We start from the raw sequence: 18,564 nt of genomic DNA on the forward strand, positions 1-18,564 counted from the left end.
AGCATTGCACCAGTGTGTCAGCATTGCCCCCAGTGTGTCAGCATTGCCCCCAGTGTGTCAGCATTGCCCCCAGTGTGTCAGCATTGCCCCCATTGAGTCCAGCATATTGCCCCCATTGTGTCCAGCATTGCCCCCATTGAGTCCAGCATATTGCCCCCAGTGTGTCAGCATTGCCCCCAGTGTGTCAGCATTGCCCCCAGTGTGTCAGCATTGCCCCCAGTGTGTCAGCATTGCCCCCATTGACTCCAGCATATTGCCCCCAGTGTGTCAGCATTGCCCCCAGTGTGTCAGCATTGCCCCCAGTGTGTCAGCATTGCCCCCAGTGTGTCAGCATTGCCCCCAGTGTGTCAGCATTGCCCCCAGTGTGTCAGCATTGCCCCCCGTGTGTCCAGCATTGCCCCAGTGTCTCTCCAGCATTGCCCCATTGTCCAACAATCGGGCCCCCTCTCTCTGGCCACCGGGTCCGGGGGCACATGTCGGCGGGCATTCACAGTCACAGAGGGTCAATCTGTGCGGTAGCCCTGGGCTACCGCACAGATTGACCCTCATATAATCCGCCCCTGATTAAAACATACAAACACATAGCAGCTTGCCGCAATAGACACTAATTCTCACCAGCGTCTGGAATGCGGCAGCCGAAAATAACAATGCCGTAGGGCGGGGGAGCAGGGGGAGATGGGAGAGCGTCCGAGATGGGGGAGGGCATGGACAGCGCAGTGCGCATGCCCAGGAATGCCAGCCCCGCACTGTGCATAATGAATAACACAGTGCGGGGCGGGGAGTCAGTCACAGGGTGGCCGCACTGCCCACACAGGCGCAGTCAGGCACCCTGCGTCTGAGCTGACTCACAATGAAGACTGCGCAGGCCCCAGGCAGGCACGCACAGCGCAGGCGCCGGATTTCAGACGATAACAGCGCTCAGGGGGCGGCGACCAAGCCACAGAAGAGAAGAGTGACGGCAGTTGGGGGATTCATACAGGACGCTTCGGACCGCCTCCCGGTACAATAGCTGGTACGTTTGGCCAATTTTTAAAACGTTTTATTGCGGTAATAACTTAATCAAAAACTAAAAGAGCCACCTTGTTAGACTGCAGCATTACTGCTGCACAAGGTGGCTCTTTTAGTTTATAACGCCTGGGGGGGGGGGTGACAGTGGCCCTTTAAAGAAATATTTTCTTAAAAAAGGCCAGGTTCACCCTACAATCACATACATAAGCGGTTCTGACTACATACACATGGGTTTATCTTTACCTTCCACGTTCAACCCTCTGAATGAGTATTCGAGCGCTTTCAGAACTTTTGAAACTCTGGTTACGTCTGAAATAAAAAAAACAACCAACAAATTTAAGAAAATGAGTTCTAGGACACATAATCTAAGTCAGGGAGAAAGAATCTCCATTATCCAACTACAGGAAAACAATAACATAATCATCCGCCCAGCAGATAAAGGGGGCGGCATTGTAATTATGGACTATACGATGCACCAGAATGAGTCCTTAAGACTTTTAAGTGATACAATTACATACAAACAGATTCCCTCTGACCCCACCTCAACGTTTATTAAAAAACTAAATATACTAACCCTTAAAGGCAAATCTAAAGGTATCCTAAACAAAAAAGAATTTTCATTTATCAACAATAAAACCCCCTCTATAGCAGTATTCTATCATATCCCAAAAATACATAAAAATATTGAAAACCCACCAGGTAGGCCTGATATAATATCAGGCATCAATTGCCTGACGGCAAACCTGTCAAAATATGTAGATACACATCTACAAAAATGCATGACACTACTACCAGCCTATCTCAAGGATACTACTCACACTCTACAGATTCTGGATACCCTGGAGTGGAACGACAACTCCATTCTTGGAACTCTAGATATTAAATCTCTATACACGTTTATCGATCCGCAACTGGGTTGCCAGGCAGCAAAATTTTTTCTTGACATGCTAAGTATATACCAGGAAACCCAGATACAATTAATCATTAATGGTATAGAATTTATTATGAAGCACAATTACGGTACTTCCTATATGACAAACAGTTCTATGTCCAAACACATGGCATCGCCATGGGCACGCGTTTTGCGCCCAGTTTCGCAAATATCTATGTAGCCATGTGGGAAGACAACCATATATACAAGAATGGCGAGCTACACAAAAACCTCAGACTTTGGCGCCACTACATTGATGACATTCTGTTTGTCTGGGATGGCACATTGGCGGATCTATGAGCATTCCTTTCTATACTCAATTCTAATGAGTTTGGCCTCGAATTCACACCCACCTACAGTCAGCAAAGTGTGAATTTTCTGGACTTAATTATTTATGTGGAACAAGGTAAATTAATTACAAAGGGTTACCATAAGGATGTTGATTCCAACAGTTTCATCCATAGCAACAGCTGTCACCTGCCAATATGGTTAACCAACATCCCAAAAAGCCAGTATATGAGGATTAGGAGTATTTGTACAAACATTGGTGACTACAATAGAGAGACAAAATATCTAACAGACCAGTTCTTAGCAAAAGTTTATGACCCGGTATCCTTAAGCAAAACCCAAACAGGAGGTGGCAGACATGTCCAGACCTTCTTTAAAATACAAACCTCCTATAGATAACACCCCTCCAACCATTCAAGAACAAATTCAACGCTTACCCATCATCACACAATTCCACTCAGGCCATAAAATATTCAACAGAATTGTACGAAAACACTGGCCATTAGTACGAAGAGACAAATGCATGGGGGACTTGTTGCCGAATCAACCAAAATTTGTCTACACGAAGGCCCGAAACCTAGGCTTTCTACTGGCACCAACCACAAAATTAAGAAATCCTGGTAAAAAGAGTGCCAGCCAACAAACTCTTGTGCCCACCGACACTGCAGGTTTCTTGTGGACGCTGTTCTTGCTGTGCACAAACAGCAACAAAAAAACAACTGCACAAGCTTTTTACGGACATGACAAACAGAAACTATCACATCAAAGATAATATCACGTGTCAAACAACAGTTGTTATCTATGTTTTAAAATGTCCATGCAATAAAATTTATGTTGGGAGGACCAAATGACGCTTGCAGGATAGAATAAAGGAGCACCTTGACAACATTAACAAAGGTTTCAAGGGACATCCCTTATCTCGTCACTTTTTAGAAAAACATACAAGGTCATGTAAAGGGGTTTGGTATTGGGGTATACAAATAGTCCAACAAAACCCCAGAAGAGGCGACTATCTGAGAGCCATTTCACGTGTGGAATCCAAATGGTTCTATACTTTGGATAGCCTAGCCCCAAAGGGTCTAAACCACAAAATTGAAATTTATGCTTTTTGATTTGACTCCTTTCCCCGTTTTATTATTATTTTGAACCAAGATCGGGTGTCGCAGGTTAGCACCAGTTACTGTATCCTACGGGCATTCAATTTCAATTCTATACCCTATAGCACCCCAAGGCTCCATATCTGTTGTGAATTCTGCTTTTGGGCTCCCTCTGGTGGTTGTAAATGGTAATGCTGTTGCCCCTGAGTTGCAGTCCTGGTCAGGTGTATCTGCTGATTGCAGTTCTGACTGGGGTATTTAGGCGTGCAGGATTCATTAGTCCTTGCCAGTTGTCCATGGTTGTTGGGAGGTTTTGGTCCTGGTTTGGTTCCTTCTGCCTTCTGCCAAATCAGCAAAGATAAGTGTCTGGTTTTGTTTCTGTGGCACACATGCTGTGTGCTTAATAATTCTGTGCTACTCAGTGTTTTTTGTCCAGCTTAGATTGTGTCAGTATTTTCTCAGTCTTGTTGGATTCTCTAGAGTGGCAGATATACATTCCATGTCTTTAGTTAGATTGTGGAACTTTTTGTATTATCTGCTGTGGATATTTTTGGAAGGGTTTTAATACTGACCGCTTAGTATTCTGTCCTATCTTTCCCTATTTAGCTAGAGTGGCCTCTTTTGCTGAATCCTGTTTTCTGCCTGCGTGTGTCTTTCCTCTCCTACTCACAGTCAATATTCGTGGGGGCTGCCTATCCTTTGGGGGTCTGCTCTGAGGCAAGGTAGTATTCCTATTTCTATCTATAGGGGTATTTAGTCCTCCGGCTGTGTCGAGGTGTCTAGGGTTTGTTAGGCACACCCCACGGCTACTTCTAGTTGCGGTGTTAGTTCAGGTTTTGCGGTCAGTACAGTTTCCACCTACTCCAGAGAAAGTTCATGTGGCTCCAAAGTCACCGGATCATAACAGTACAACTGGCCCACTATGAGTTAAATGCATCTCAGAAGAAGGGAAGAAAGATGTTGAGTCATTTTTTTTTCTGCAGTTTGCTTTGCCTTTTCTTCCCTCTTTTTCTCTGGGTGGCTAAGGAGTCTTGTGTTAGCATGGATGTTCAGGAATTAGCTTCTCGTGTAGACCAGCTTGCTGCTAGGGTACAGGGAATTTCTGATTATATTGTTCAGACTCCTGTTTTAGAGCCGAAGATTCCTACTCCTGATTTGTTTTTTGGTGACAGGTCCAAATTTTTGAGTTTTAAAAACAACTGTAAACTGTTTTTTGCTTTGAGACCTCGATCCTCTGGGGATTCTATTCAGCAGGTTAAAATCGTCATTTCCCTGCTGCGTGGTGATCCACAGGATTGGGCATTTTCCCTGGAATCTGGGAATCCGGCCTTGCTTAATGTAGATTCCTTTTTTCAGGCTTTAGGACTTTTATATGATGAACCTAATTCTGTGGATCAAGCGGAGAAGACCTTGTTGGCCCTATCTCAGGGTCAAGAGGCGGCAGAATTGTATTGTCAGAAATTTGGAAAATGGTCTGTGTTGACTAAATGGAATGATGATGCTTTGGCTGCAATTTTCAGAAAGGGTCTTTCTGAATTCGTTAACCCCTTCCTGACATCGGACGTACTATCCCGTCGAGGTGGGGTGGGCCCGTATGACCACCGACGGGATAGTACGTCCAGCGCGATCGGCGGCGCTCACGGGGGGAGCGCGGCCGAGCGCGGCCGGGTGTCAGCTGCCTATCGCAGCTCACATCCGGCACTATGTGCCAGGAGCGGTCACGGACCGCTCCCGGCACATTAACCCCCGGCACACCGCGATCAAACATGATCGCGATGTGCCGGCGGTGCAGGGAAGCATCGCGCAGGGAGGGGGCTCCCTGCGGGCTTCCCTGAGCCCCCCGCAGCAAGATCGCGTTGCTGCGAGGGTCTTACCTCCCTCCCTGCCTGCTCCAGACCCGGATCCAAGATGGCCGTGGATCCGGGTCCTGCAGGGAGGGAGGTGGCTTCACAGAAGCCTGCTCAGAGCAGGCACTGTGAAGCAGCCTGCACTTCTCTCAGATCGGTGATCTGTCAGAGTGCTATGCAAACTGGCAGATCACCGATCTGTATTGTCCCCCCCGGGGCAAAGTAAAAAAGTAAAAAAAAAATTTTCCAAATGTGTAAAAAAAAATAAAAAAAAATATTCCAAAATAATGAAAAAAAAAATATATATTATTCCCATAAATACATTTCTTTATCTAAATAAAATAAAAAAAACAATAAAAGTGCACATATTTAGTATCGCCGCGTCCGTAACGACCCGACCTATAAAACTGGCCCACTAGTTAACCCCTTCAGTAAACACCGTAAGAAAAAAAAAAAAAATGAGGCAAAAAACAACGCTTTATTATCATACCGCCGAACAAAAAGTGGAATAACACGCGATCAAAAAGACAGATATAAATAACCATGGTACCGCTGAAAGCGTCATCTTGTCCCGCAAATAACGAGCTGCCATACAGCATGATCAGCAAAAAAATAAAAAAGTTATAGTCCTGAGAATAAAGCGATGCAAAAATAATTATTTTTTCCATAAAATAGTTTTTATCTTATAAAAGCGCCAAAACATAAAAAAATAATATAAATGAGGTATCGCTGTAATCGTACTGACCCGACGAATAAAACTGCTTTATCAATTTTACCAAACGCGGAACAGTATAAACGCCTCTCCCAAAAGAAATTCATGAATAGCTGGTTTTTGGTCATTCTGCCTCTCAAAAATCGGAATAAAAAGCGATCAAAAAATGTGACGTGCCCAAAAAGTTACCAATAAAAATGTCAACTCGTCCCGCAAAAAACAAGACCTCACATGACTCTGTGGACCAAAATATGGAAAATTTATAGCTCTCAAAATGTGGTAACGCAAAAAATATTTTTTGCAATAAAAAGCGTCTTTCAGTGTGTGACGGCTGCCAATCATAAAAATCCGCTAAAAAACTCGCTATAAAAGTAAATCAAACCCCCCTTCATCACCCCCTTAGTTAGGGAAAAATAAAAAAAATGTATTTATTTCCATTTTCCCATTAGGGTTAGGGTTGGGGCTAGGGTTAAGGCTACAGTTAGGGTTGGGGCTAAAGTTAGGGTTAGGGTTGGGGCTAAAGTTACGGTTAGGGTTTAGATTACATTTACGGTTGGGAATAGGGTTGGGATTAGGGTTAGGGGTGTGTCAGGGTTAGAGGTGTGGTTAGGGTTACTGTTGGGATTAGGGTTAGGGGTGTGTTTGGATTAGGGTTTCAGTTATAATTGGGGGGTTTCCACTGTTTCGGCACATCAGGGGCTCTCCAAATGCGACATGGCGTCCGATCTCAATTCCAGCCAATTCTGCGTTGAAAAAGTAAAACAGTGCTCCTTCCCTTCCGAGCTCTCCCGTGTGCCCAAACAGGGGTTTACCCCAACATATGGGGTATCAGCGTACTCAGGACAAATAGGACAACAACCTTTGGGGCCCAATTTCTCCTGTTACCCCTGGGAAAATACAAAACTGGGGGCTAAAAAATAATTTTTGTGGGAAAAAAAAAGATTTTTTATTTTCACGGCTCTGCGTTATAAACTGTAGTGAAACACTTGGGGGTTCAAAGTTCTTACAACACATCTAGATAAGTTCCTTGGGGGGTCTAGTTTCCAAAATGGGGTCACTTGTGCGGGGCTTCTACTGTTTAGGTACATTAGGGGCTCTGCAAACGCAATGTGACGCCTGCAGACCATTCCATCTAAGTCTGCATTCCAAATGGCGCTCCTTCCCTTCCGAGCCCTCCCATGCATCCAAACAGTGGTTCCCCCCACATATGGGGTATCAGCGCACTCAGGACAAATTGGACAACAACTTTTGGGGTCCAATTTCTCCTGTTACCCTCGGGAAAATACAAAACTGGGGGCTGAAAAATAATTTTTGTGGGAAAAAATTTTTGTTTTATTTTTACGGCTCTGCATTATAAACTTCTGTGAAGCCCTTGGTGGGTCAAAGCGCTCAAAACACATCTAGATAAGTTCCTTAGGGGGTCTACTTTCCAAAATGGTGTCACTTGTGGGGGGTTTCAATGTTTAGGCACATCAGTGGTCTACCCCCACATCTGGGGTATCAGCGTACTCAGGACAAATTGGAAAACAACTTTTGGGGTCCAATTTGTTCTCCTACCATTGGGAAAATAAAAAATTGGGGGCGAAAAGATCATTTTTGTGAAAAAATATTTTTTATTTTTACGGCTCTACATTATAAACTTCTGTGAAGCTCTTGGTGGGTCAAAGTGCTCACCACACATCTAGATAAGTACCTTAGGGGGTCTAATTTCCAAAATAGTGTCACTTGTGGGGGGTTTCAATGTTTAGGCACATCATGGGCTCCCCAACGCAACATGGCGTCCCATCTCAATTCCTGTCAATTTTGCATTGAAAAGTCAAACGGTGCTACTTCCCTTCCGAGCTCTCCCATGCGCCCAAACAGTGGTTTACCCCCACATATGGGGTATCAGCGTACTCAGGACAAATTGTACAACAACTTTTGGGGTCCAATTTCTTCTCTTACCCTTGGGAAAATATAAAATTGGGGGTGAAAAGATAATTTTTGTGAAAAAATATGATTTTTTATTTTTACGGTTCTGCATTATAAACTTCTGTGAAGCACTTGGTGGGTCAAAGTGCTCACCACACCTCTAGATAAGTTCCTTAGGGGGTCTACTTTCCAAAATGGTGTCACTTGTGGAGGGTTTCAATGTTTACGCACATCAGGGACTCTCCAAACGCAACATGACGTCCCATCTCAATTCCTGTCAATTTTGCATTGAAGAGTCAAACGGCGCTCCTTCCTTTCCGAGGTCTCCCATGCGCCCAAACAGTGGTTAATCCCCACATATGGGGTATCAGCGTACTCAGGACAAATTGTACAACAACTTTTGGGGTCCAATTTCTTCTCTTACCCTTGGGAAAATAAAAAATTGGGGGCGAAAAATAATTTTTGTGAAAAAATATGATTTTTTATTTTTACGGTTCTGCATTATAAACTTCTGTGAAGCACTTGGTGGGTCAAAGTGCTCACCACACCTCTAGATAAGTTCCTTAGGGGGTCTACTTTCCAAAATGGTGTCACTTGTGGGGGGTTTCAATGATTAGGCACATCAGGGGCTCCCCAAACGCAACATGGCGTCCTATCTCAATTCCAGTCAATTTTGCATTGAAAAGTCAAATGGCGCTCCTTCGCTTCCGAGCTCTGTCATGCGCCCAAACAGTGGTTTACCCCCACATATGGGGTATCGGCGTACTCAGGACAAATTGTACAACAACTTTTGGGGTCCATTTTCTCCTGTTACCCTTGGTAAAAGAAAACAAATTGGAGCTGAAGTAAATTTTTTGTGAAAAAAAGTTAAATGTTCATTTTTATTTAAACATTCCAAAAATTCCTGTGAAGCACCAGAAGGGTTAATAAACTTCTTGAATATGGTTTTGAGCACCTTGAGGGGTGCAGTTTTTAGAATGGTGTCACACTTGGGTATTTTCTATCATATAGACCCCTCAAAATGACTTCAAATGAGATGTGGTCCCTAAAAAAAAATGGTGTTGTAAAAATGAGAAATTGCTGGTCAACTTTTAACCCTTATAACTCCCTAACAAAAAAAAATTTTGGTTCCAAAATTGTGCTGATGTAAAGTAGACATGTGGGAAATGTTACTTATTAAGTATTTTCTGTGACATATCTCTGTGATTTAAGGGCATAAAAATTCAAAGTTGGAAAATTGCAAAATTTTCAAAATTTTCGCCAAATTTCCATTTTTTTTGCAAATAAACGCAGGTAATATCAAAGAAATTTTACCACTATCATGAAGTACAATATGTCACGAGAAAACAATGTCAGAATCGCCAAGATCCGTTGAAGCGTTCCAGAGTTATAACCTCATAAAGGGACAGTGGTCAGAATTGTAAAAATTGGCCCGGTCATTAACGTGCAAACCACCCTTGGGGGTGAAGGGGTTAAAGATGTTATGGTGGGGTTTCCCACGCCTGTCGGTCTGAGTGATTCTATGTCTTTGGCCATTCAGATTGATCGGCACTTGCGGGAGCGCAGAACTGTGCGCGCTGTGGCGTTGTCCTCCGAGCAGAGTCCTGAGCCAATGCAGTGTGATAGGATTCTGTCTAGGTAAGAGGAAAATCAGCCGCACTCAAATGGTTGAAAGTTTTGCAAACTGTGTAGTTTCTTTATTCATATATACAAAAACATCACCAGGTGCTTATTTGGAAATTTATAGGTGGCGGGCCATTCAAGTCAGGTTAACGTTTCGACCAACATAGGTCTTTGTCAAAACCTCACTTCTGTCAAAGAGGTAAAGGAGAGAAGAGAGTGCCGATTCCCATAGGGCAGCTCTGGTGGAGATATGTGGAAGCGTGTCCGCCTGTTAGGTGATGTCCTCCGGCTGTGTCGAGGTGTCTAGGGTTTGTTAGGCACACCCCACGGCTACTTCTAGTTGCGGTGTTAGTTCAGGTTTTGTGGTCAGTACAGTTTCCACCTACTCCAGAGAAAGTTCATGCGGCTACAAAGTCACCGGATCATAACAATATCAGGGACACTTCTTTTGATTTTAAATCAGTTTTAATAATTTTTGCATGCACGGATGTGCAAACCTCTTTTATGAATCAGTTCACATTTTATCAATGGCAATATCAGCAATATACATCCCTGATCAGCTCTGCAGTTTTTTCCTCCGTTCAAATGAAAACAAAATTAAAATTAACACGTTCTTAATTATTATTATCGTATATACTCGAGTATAAGCCGCCCCTAGTATAAACCGACCCCCCTAATTTTGCCACAAAAAACTGGGAAAACTTGTTGACTCGAGTATAAGCCTAGGGTGGAAAATGCAGCAGCTACCGGTGAATTTCAAAAATAAAAATAGATGCTCCATACCGCTCATTATGGCCCCATAGCTGTGCCATATAGTGCTCTGCACCGTTCATTATTGCCCCATAGCTGTACCATAGAAAGCTGTGCCATATAGTGCTCTGCACCGTTCATTATTGCCCCATAGCTGTGCCATATAGTGCTCTGCACCGCTCATTATTGCCCCATAGCTGTGCCATATAGTGCTCTGCACCGTTCATTATTGCCCCATAGCTGTACCATAGAAAGCTGTGCCATATAGTGCTTTGCACCGTTCGTTATTGCCCCATAGCTGTGCCATATAGTGCTCTGCACCGTTCATTATTGCCCCATAGCTGTGCCATATAGTGCTCTGCACCGTTCATTATTGCCCCATAGCTGTGCCATATAGTGCTCTGCACCGTTCATTATTGCCCCATAGCTGTGCCATATAGTGCTCTGCACCGTTCATTATTGCCCCATAGCTGTGCGATATAGTGCTCTGCACCGTTCATTATTGCCCCATAGCTGTACCATAGAAAGCTGTACCATATAGTGCTCTGCACCATTCATTATTGCCCCATAGCTGTACCATAGAAAGCTGTGCCATATAGTGCTCTGCACCGTTCATTATTGCCCCATAGCTGTGCCATATAGTGCTCTGCACCGTTCATTATTGCCCCATAGCTGTGCCATATAGTGCTCTGCACCATTCATTATTGCCCCATAGCTGTGCCATATAGTGCTCTGCACCGTTCATTATTGCCCCATAGCTGTGCCATATGGTGCTCTGCACCGTTCATTATTGCCCCATAGATGTACCATAGAAAGCTGTGCCATTGCTGCTGCTGCTGCTGCAATAAAAAAAAACCACATACTCACCTCTCTTGCTTGCAGCTCCTCAGCGTCCCGTCCCGGCGTCTCTCCGCACTGACTGATCAGGCAGAGGGCGGCGCGCACACTATATGTGTCATCGCGCCCTCTGACCTGCACAGTCAGTGCGGAGAGACGCCGGGAAGATGGAGCGGCGCCCGGCATGTGGAACGCGGACAGGTGAATATGTAATACTTACCTGCTCCCGGCGTCCCGCTCCTTCCCCCGGACAGCTGGTCTTCGGTGCCGCAGCCTCTTCCTCTATCAGCGGTCACCGTTACCGCTCATTAGAGAAATGAATATGTGGCTCCACCCCTATGGGAGTGGAGTCCACATTCATTTCTCTAATGAGCGGTCCCACGTGACCGCTGAACAGGGGAAGAGCTGCGGCACCCGGAGACCGTGGGACTGCAGGGACAGCGCCAGGAGCCCCGGAAGCAGGTAAGTATGTCTCAGCGCCCTCTCCCCCTCACCCGCCGACCCTGCCGCCGACCGTGACTCGAGTATAAGCCGAGAGGGGCACTTTCAGCCCAAAAATTTGGGCTGAAAATCTCGGCTTATACTGGAGTATATACGGTACATATATTTTTTCTCTTTTATCATCATATATTCTATATAAACAATTTTAGCAATATTTACAATTTTAATTTTACCAATAAAAGTTAAATTTTAAATTCCTATGCAGGCAAATCCTTGTATTGTTTGCAGTTTCCTTAATAGCATTTTAGGTACTAGTGGCTCCATAATCAATTGCACTGTTCAGGACCAAATAATCGCAGTCCCAACCATCTATTTTTTTTTCTTCCCCCAAGTCCAATCAATTGTCAATTGGGACCCGCATTGGCAAGACTAGATGAGCTGGTATATAAGGACAGGCAGCACAGCAGCAGGCACATCCCTGATGAAGAGGGGCGACACCCTTGAAACATGTAGGAATTGTGCACTTCACACACCCGTCCTTGCTTCCCTGTGACATCACTGAAGCTTTTTTTTCTCACGCCACTACCCTCAGCGCTGCTTCCGGCCGGAGAGCGTGAGGAGTCGACATTCTCGTCCACCTCACTGAATGCCTGAATCTCCACCGCTCAGCACCTTCATGCTGTCTATTCACCTGATCACTGGGCTTTACTAGTAAGTGCACCATATCTCATATCTAGCATTTAGCCTCAGACGGGACCAATAACAACTGTCACCACCATTTATTTAGTGCACACCTCCAGTGTCTTCATTGATTGAGCTATTACCACTCATTTACCCCTGTCTTGATACTCCTGCTCATACCGCACACCCAGCTGCTTAATTGACCAAGCGCATTAGCCAGCAAGTACATGGGGTCCAACCATCCTGTCAAATCAGCACATTATTTTAGAGCCATCTCCTTTTTTCATGGATTCCTGCATGCACCAGTGAGCATATTGCTTCCTTAATCAGTAGGTAGTTCAATTACATTTATATATTTAAAAAAAAAATACATTTATTTATTCTATTATGATTTTTTCACCACTATTTTCATCAGCCTTACTATCCAAACGGATGAACAATTACATTCATCTCTGAGCACGCTCCATACAGACTCGTCTATTGTGTGAGTATACACGATTCAATCTATCTCAGTTATTGCGCGGTAATCCGTTATTATTTACCTAAACCAGTATTTTTACAGGAGCTGGCATAGAGCCTGTTATTTTCACCAGCGGCATCTGAAATTCATTGCACTTCCTTTCTCGAGTAGGCAAGCGCCAGTGTGTATATCTATTTAGCAATTCTACTCTAACTTTAATGACACCCCACAATGAGAAACTTCTCTCTTTGGACCGTAGGTCCTCTTTCTATGCACTCCAAGCCCTATCTGCCTCACTATCAGGAAATTGTCACTTTCATTTCAACTTAGCCCCTCCCAGTCTGAGCTAGTCCCAAACATTAACTCTCACTATCCCACTAACACCTTTAACAAAAATCACAATTTACTTTATTCATCACATTTCACATTGTATCACATAAAATTATACTTGTTTCTTCAAGGGGGGAGGAATATAGCAGCATGTTTATCTCCTTACATATGTACACACGGGATCTTTTCCAGGTGAATTTAGTCTGGAATCCACCTGAAACTTTAACACAGTGCACAGCAATATCAAAACAACATTATTGTGCACATGTTCAGTCTTTTGTCACTTCTTTTAACAACTTCAGGGTTTCAAAACCTTATAGATAACATGTGCACATACCCAAAAAAATGTAAATCCCTCCAGAATGGAAAAGATTTTTTAACCCCTTAAGCCCCGAGGGTGGTTTGCACGTTAATGACCGGGCCAATGTTTACAATTCTGACCACTGTCCCTTTATGAGGTTATAACTCTGGAACGCTTCAATGGATCCCCGTGATTCTGACAATGTTTTCTCGAGATATATTGTACTTCATGATAGTGGTAAAATTTATTTGATATTGATTTATTTGTGAAAAAAACAGAAATTTGGCGAAAATTTTGCAATTTTCCAAATTCGAAATTTTATGCCCTTAAATCACAGAGATATGTCACACAAAATACTTAATAAGTAACATATCCCACACGTCTACTTTACATCAGCACAATTTTGGAAACAACATTTTTTTTGTTAGGGAGTTATAAGGGTTAAAAGTTGACCAGCAATTTCTCATTTTTACAACACCATTTTTTTTAGGGACCACATCACATTTGAAGTCATTTTGAGGGGTCTATATGATAGAAAATACCCAAGTGTGACACCATTCTAAAAACTGCACCCCTCAAGGTGCTCAAAACCATATTCAAGAAGTTTATTAACCCTTCAGATGTTTCACAGGAATTTTTGGAATGTTTAAATAAAAATGAACATTTAACTTTTTTTCACAAAAAATGTACTTCAGTTCCAATTTCTTTTATTTTACCAAGGGTAACAGGAGAAAATGGACCCTAAAATTTGTTGAACAATTGTCCTGAGTACCCGGATACCCCATATGTGGGGGTAAACCACTGTTTGGGCGCATAGCAGAGCTCGGAAGGGAAGGAGCGCCATTTGACTTTTCAATGCAAAATTAGCTGGAATTGAGATGGGACGCCATGTTGCGTTGGGGAGCCCATGATGTGCCTAAACATTGAAACCCCCCACAAGTGACACTATTTTGGAAATTAGACCCCCTAAGGTACTTATCTAGATGTGTGGTGAGCACTTTGACCCACCAAGAGCTTCACAGAAGTTTATAATGTAGAGCCGTAAAAATAAAAAATATTTTTTCACAAAAATGATCTTTTCGCCCCCAATTTTTTATTTTCCCAATGGTAGGAGAACAAATTGGACCCCAAAAGTTGTTTTCCAATTTGTCCTGAGTACGCTGATACCCCAGATGTGGGGGTAGACCACTGTTTGGGTGCATGGCAGAGCTCGGAAGGGAAAGAGCGCCGTTTGACTTTTCAATGCAAAATTGGCTGGAATTGAGATGGGACGCCATGTTGCGTTTGGAGAGCCCCTGATGTGCCTAAACTTTGAAACCCCCCACAAGTGACACCATTTTGGAAAGTAGACCCCCTAAGGATCTTATCTAGATGTGTTGTGAGAGCTTTGAACCACCATGTGTTTCACTACAGTTTATAACGCAGAGCCGTGAAAATGAAAATTCTTTTTTTTTCCACAAAAATTATTTTTTAGCCCCCAGTTTTGTATTTTCACAAGGGTAACAGGAGAAATTGGTCCACAAACGTTGTTGTCCAATTTGTCCTGAGTACGCTGATACCCCATATGTGGGGGGGAACCTCCGTTTGGGCGCATGGCAGAGTTCGGAAGGGAAGGAGCGCCATTTGGAATGCAGACTTAGATGGATTGGTCTGCAGGCGTCACATTGCATTTGCAGAGCCCCTGATGTACCCAAACAGTAGAAACCCCCACAGGTGACCTCATATTGGAAACGAGACCCCCAAGGAACTTATCTAGATGTGTTGTGAGAACTTTGAACCCCCAAGTGTTTCACTACAGTTAATAACGCAGAGCCGTGGAAATATAAAATCATTTTTGTCCCACAAAAATGTTTTTTTAGCCCCCCAAATTTTTATTTTCCCAAGGGTAACAAGAGAAATTGGACCCAGAAGTTGTTGTCCAATTTTTCGTGAGTACGCTGATACCCCATATGTTGGGGTAAACCCCTGTTTGGGCGCACGGGAGAGCTTGGTAGGGAAGGAGCACTGTTTTACATTTTCTATGCAGAATTGGCTGGAATTGAGATCGGACGCCATGTCGCGTTTGGTGAGCCCTGATGTGCCTAAACAGTGGAAACCCCAATTCTAACTGAAACCCTAACCCAAACACATCCCTAATCCCAACCCTAACCACATGCCTAACTCCAAGACACCCCTCACCCTAATCCCAACCATAACCCTAACCACACCCCTAACCCTGACACACCCTTAACCCTAATCCCAACCGTAAAAGTAATCCAAACCCTAACCCTAGCCCCTACCCTAACCCTAACCTTAGCCCCAACCCTAACTCTAGCCCTAACCCTAAAAGGAAAATGGAAATAAATACATTTTTATAATTTTTTTGTTTTTCCCTAAATAAGGGGGTAAGAAGGGGGGTTTGATTTACTTTTATAGTGGGTTTTTTAGCAGATTTTTATGATTGGCAGCTGTCACACTAAAAGACGCTTTTTATTGCAAAAAATATTTTTTTGCGTTACCACATTTTGAGAGCAATAATTTTTCCATATTTTGGTCCACAGAGTCAAGTGAGGTCTTGTTTTTTGCGGGACGAGTTGATGTTTTTATTGGTAACATTTTCGGGCACGTAACATTTTTTGATCGCTTTTTATTCCGATTTTTGTGAGGCAGTATGACCAAAAACCAGCTATTCATGAATTTCTTTTTTTTGGGGGGGAGCGTTTATACTGTTCCGTGTTTGGTAAAATGGATACAGCAGTTTTATTCTTTGGGTCAGTACGATTACAGCGATACCTCATTTAGATTATTTTTTTATGTTTTGGCGCTTTTGTACGATAAAAACTATTTTATAGAAAAAAAGAATTATTTTTGCATCGCTTTATTCTGAGGACTATAACTTTTTTATTTTTTCACTGTTGACACTGTATGGCAGCTCGTTTTTTGCGGGACAAGATGACGTTTTCAGCGGTACCATAGTTATTTATATCTGTCTTTTTGATCGCGTGCTATTCCAGTTTTTGTTCAGCGGTATGATAATAAAGCGTTGTTTCTTGCCTCGTTTTTTTTTTACGGTGTTCACTGAAGGGGTTAACTAGTGGAACAGTTTTATTGGTTGGGTTGTTACGGACGCGGCGATACTAAATATGTGTACTTTTTTAACTTTATAACATTGTCCTGGGGGGCCCATCATGTTATAGGGTCAGATCTCTGATCTGACACTTTGCACAGCACTGTGTCAGATCAGCGATCTGACATGCAGGGCTGCAGGCTTACCAGCGCTTGCGCTGAGCAGACCCTGGTAAGCCACCTCCCTGCAGGACCCGGATGTAGCCCCACGGCCATTTTGGATCCAGGGCCTGCATGGAGGAGACGCTCGGTACAAGGTGAGCATATCGCCTTGTACCGAGGGTCTCAGGGAAGCCTGCAGGGAGCCCCTCCCTGCGCGATGCTTCCCTATGCCCCCAGAATGCTGCGATCATGTTTGATCTCAGTGTGTCGGGGGTTAATGTGCCAGGGGCGGTCCGTGACCGCTCCTGGCACATAGTGCCGGATGTCAGCTGTGATAGTCAGCTGACACCCAGCCGCGATCGGCCGCGCTCCCCCCGTGAACGCAGCTGATCGCGCTGGACGTACTATTCCGTCACTGGGAATTAAGTCCCAGGTTACCTTGACGGGATAGTACGTCCAATGGCACTAAGGGGTTAATAAGTAAATTGTAAAATTGGTTATATGGAGAACACAGAGTCCATGCTACTTATTAAAAGGTACATTTTTATTAATCAAAATTAATTTGAAAAACATAAATATCAAGCAGGTACAGAAAAATCAGTGAAAATAACCCAGTTACAGGGCAAGGATTACTGTAAATGCAAAAAACAGCTGAGAAGATTTGAATATTCTAAGTCTAACTTAGGGTATGTGTCCACGTTCAGGAATCCATCAGGATTTGGTCAGGATTTTCCATCAGTATTTGTAAGCCAAAACCAGGAGTGGGTGATAAATGCAGAAGTGGAGCATATGTTTCTATTCTACTTTTCCTCTAATTGTTCCACTCCTGGTTTTGGCTTACAAATACTGATGGAAAATCCTGACCAAATCCTGATGCAATCCTGAACGTGGACACATACCCTTATGGTTTTCAGGAAAAATAAGATGTTGGACTGTGTAGTTTTTCCTCTTCCAATTCATATCATGTGCATCTTGGCTGAGCCACATAACCATGTGTATTAAGAGTGTCAGGAGAAATAAAGAACTATCTGGCACACAAGTATCTAATATGTATAGCTAGCCTTACCCTTGCATGTTTTCTTGTGATTCAAAGCTTTTAGTAGAAGCATAAACTTAAGAACTTGGACTTTGGAGCAAAATCAGTAAGACCACTCTGTGGAAGGGCACTTATTGGTTATGATTGAGCTCCTCAGGGGAGGGAGCTACCTGCCTGCTCATTACATTTACTGTCTTTGGGGAAAACTGAAAATTCTGGATCATTTGGCTGAAAAACAAAAGATGTCTGAACCTTTTTCATATATGGATTGATTAACACAGTCTTATATAGTTAGGGCAAAAACCGTCTACTCAGAAATATATATATATATATATATATATATATATATATATATATATATATATATATATATATATATATATATATACACACACCCTCTGCAAATAATGAGGAAAAAACTGTGAAATGCAAAATTATAGTTTAAAATATTACTTTATATTTAAAAATAGAATATTCAAGCAAAAAATACCGTAAATAAAAGACAGGGCAGGAGCTTGGAATCACCAAAAAAATCCATTACATTAGTATGCATATGAAATGCTGCACATAATAAATAAATAAAGCAAAAAATAACTCAAAGAAAAAAATGCAAAGAAAAAAATTATTATATTTCAATATATATGTGCATAAACAGTGACGCTAGTTCATATCTATTCATGTATGAGTATGTCATAAAGTGCATAGTGCAACTGTGAACAGCCATAATGAATTTGAACAAGCATGTGATTCAAATTATATCCAAAGCATGTTAAAGTGAATGTATGCATAAAATGAAGTAAAGGTGAAATTCCTATAAACTGCACCGTGCAAAGGAATCCAGCTCCCACGTCCTCTCACAGCGCCGTTTCGCACAATGCTTCCTCAATGGGGGCGATTGAGGAAGCATTGTGCGAATGATTCCAAGCTCTTGCCCTCTCTTTTATTTAATTTTTGCTTGAATATTCTCTTTTTCATATATGGCAGCCGAATTTGATTTGAAAAGGGATGCTTACGCTGGGTTCACATTGCGTTAGCAGCAGCCCGTTCAGCACATACGCTAACGGGCTGCTGTTAACGCAAGTGCCGACGTTACATCTGCGCTAG

The 18,564-nt window shown here is 43.0% G+C and overlaps 1 protein-coding gene across 1 annotated transcript in view; it reads left to right on the top strand.

Moving 5' to 3' along the window:
• Nucleotides 1-18,564, top strand: part of LOC143784164 (caspase-8-like) — a 138,906-nt gene that overhangs the window by 84,026 nt on the left and 36,316 nt on the right. The window lies entirely within an intron of this gene.

This window comes from Ranitomeya variabilis, chromosome 7, assembly GCF_051348905.1.
Source record: "Ranitomeya variabilis isolate aRanVar5 chromosome 7, aRanVar5.hap1, whole genome shotgun sequence".
Lineage (NCBI taxonomy): Eukaryota > Metazoa > Chordata > Amphibia > Anura > Dendrobatidae > Ranitomeya > Ranitomeya variabilis.